Below are 3,070 nucleotides of genomic sequence, written 5' to 3'. Positions count from 1 at the left end.
CCAGCAGCAGCAGCTCTCTCTCAGCTCTGTCATCCTCTGCTGCTCTCTGCACCACATGAGGATCCATGTGACTGTGACATCATCAAGATGCCCCGCCCTCCCCAGTCCTGCCCCTCTGACTGACACGGCTGTCAGCCAATGACCTGAGAGAAGAGCTAAGTGAGCTCTGGTGTGTGTGGGTGTGTGTGTGTGTGTGTGTGTGTGTGTGTGTGTGTGTGTGTGTGTGTGTGTGTGTGTGTTATAAAATTCCTCTAATAAAAAAGCTCCTCACCTCTCAATAAATAAAGTTTGAGTTCAAATTCAAGTTTAAATATGTTTATTTTCAGATGAGAAAATTTGTACTCCTCTCTTAGTTCCTTTTGATTTTCTATTTTTCTTTATTGGCTGGATTTATTTGATTTGCCTGAAATGTTTTAATCGATTTCAATGTCGTTATAACTTTGTGTAGAAAAGTACTACATATATTAAAGTAGGTAGGGCTGCACAGTTACCTACAATATTATCGAAATCGCAATGTGGACAAGTGCAATATTCAAATCATAGAACCAAAACCAAACCGTGAATTTTGTTTTTTTGAAAAAGGAAAAAGTGTGAGAAAACATCATTATAATGAGGTGCTGTGGTGCTGCAGAGATGATACGGCCTAAAAATCTTTGTTCTCTAGATGAAAGAAAACACGTCTGTTTGGTTCAGACCTCAATAAATATCATATCATCACAACTTTAATATTTTTTTAAGTAAAAATTTTAATTGTGACACAAAATGATAATTCCCAGTAATCATATCACCTATTGCAATTCAAATCACCATAATCACAATATGACTTTTTGTGCAGCCTTAATATTAGGTATGTCACAATAACAGTTCTTCTGGACATGACAGAGACACGTAAACACTTACACACTGGAGCAGTGTGTGACGGTACCGTGACATATACGCACATGCTGGTGTCGACACAGGAAGAAGAGAAGAAAAAAGCTGTTTTCTGAATGCAATCAGTGAATTCCTCCTTTTACACAGAGGAAAGGAGGGATGAATGAGTAGAGGAAGAAGAGAGGAGAGACAAAGAAAAAAATGTGGATATGACTGTCAACAGATCATTTTTAATGTGTATTTTAGCAGAGAGCTGCGTGCATCAAACAGAAAAAATAGGTGAGCCTCTGAATCTCTAGATGAAGCGTGGCTGCAGCTGCGCCTGACACACACACGAGCAAGCGCTGCACACGTGTGCTGTGTGGACGCTCTAACTGGTCAATATGGGCGCCAGAATGAAAACCAGCAGGTAACGGCTCACACGTGCTGCTCAAGCGTACAGTGTGAACCAGCCATTACAGGTGCTGTGGCCTGCTGTTAAATGTCAGAGGACGGAGACGAAAGCTGACCAGCACTGAACAACTACACATGTAAGACAGCAACACATGCAGCTGCAGAAACAACTCTGCTTTGACTGGTCCAAAAGAAAAAGAAGTGATGCGCAGATCGACCCAGTTAACCCACAGGGCGAACGGATTTGGATCGACTTTCTAGAAAATACAGTCGTAGTAATTATTCCAGAAGGGCTGTGTGTAATAATCCTTGTTGTACACACATTCTGGCTGCAGCAGCGCACACAGCAGCACATCCAGCGCGCTCCGTCAGCTCAGCTGCTCAAAGAACCATAAAACAGGTTAAATCCTAAAACTGTGGATTCTATATTTTTTTAGCCTGGTGTTCAGCTGTACAGTGTAGAAAAAGAACAGTGTAGGCCTACAGATGTGAAGTACTGTTCTGTTAAAATGATAATATCTGAGCAGACATGACTTTTACTTTACTTTTCCACATCTGACAGCATGCTCTCCTGACAGCGAACTGTTTCAGGCTCAGTTTTTATTTCAGGTGACAAAGAAAAACAACAATGGCTGAATTTTTTCTCTTACTTTGGTATCAAATGAGGTATCGTGGAAATCCATTGGTGTTGATGACTAGATTTCTGGTATTGTGACATCCCTAGTATATGTCATTATAAATAATAGTTTGTTATGTTTATTACATTATTTATTACTCTCATCTCTTTACAAACAATTTGAGGTATTTCCATCTCTTCTGCTCTTCTCAATTAATCGATCGTTATTTGGTCCATAAAATGTTAGAAAATGGTGAAAAAATGTCAATCAGTTTTTCTCACATAATCAAACAGATTAGTTGATTGTTAAAATAGCTGATGAATAATTCAATAATCAGTTAATTGTTGCAGCTCCACAGTGAAAGCTGGGAGAATGTCCTCTTGACATGTGAAGCATTTCGAGACCGAGGACTGACTTGTGAGCGTAGAGGTGTGAAACATGCAAAATGACTTGAGGCCCATGAGCAGATGATGCAGCTGTGCAGCCATCAGATACTGATGCAGACTGGGAAGTTTGAGGCAAATGTTTCCCCAAGTCTTCCTTTGTATCTTTGAAATCCGTCCAGAAATGAATCAGCAGAGGTTGAATCAACCAAAAGAAAAGGAGCTGAGGACAGACGGAGATCAGCATCACTATGGACACATCATCGCTCAAACTCATAAAGAAAAACACTGATGTGTTTGTGCCGCCTCCTCCGTCACTGCGGTTCACAAAACAAACATGAGGAGGAAGGAAGGAGGCGTGATACAGAGAAAAGAGCAAAGACTTCAGAGAGGAAGATAACAGAAACGCTGCTTCAGCAGAAACCTGTCCACCAATCACATCCTTCCATTCATCCTCCTGCAGCACGACTCTACAGATATCATCAGTGACCAACATTTTAAAGATCCACTGCAGTTATAGGATTACATTTTTCTGTATGTGCACCTGCAGTGAAGCACCTGAGGATGCTTCATCCTCAGCACCACGACAGAAAGAAACAAACTAAAACATTCTCATCAGTCATGAGTTTTCTGAAGGGCTGAGAATTATCCAGCATTGTTGGTTTTAGTCAAAAACCCAGACAGAAGTTTGTTTTAAGACTACAAGACATCTGGCCGACTGGACATCCTCACCAAATTCAGACTCTTTCTTTACTGAACTCCTCAGCCTGCTGGTGAAGCAGCACTTTTCTCCTTATTGACAGC

The sequence above is a fragment of the Lutjanus erythropterus genome, chromosome 1, assembly GCF_056507025.1.
Source record: "Lutjanus erythropterus isolate fLutEry1 chromosome 1, fLutEry1.hap2, whole genome shotgun sequence".
NCBI lineage: Eukaryota > Metazoa > Chordata > Actinopteri > Lutjaniformes > Lutjanidae > Lutjanus > Lutjanus erythropterus.
Note: the sequence above shows the minus strand (reverse complement) of the source record.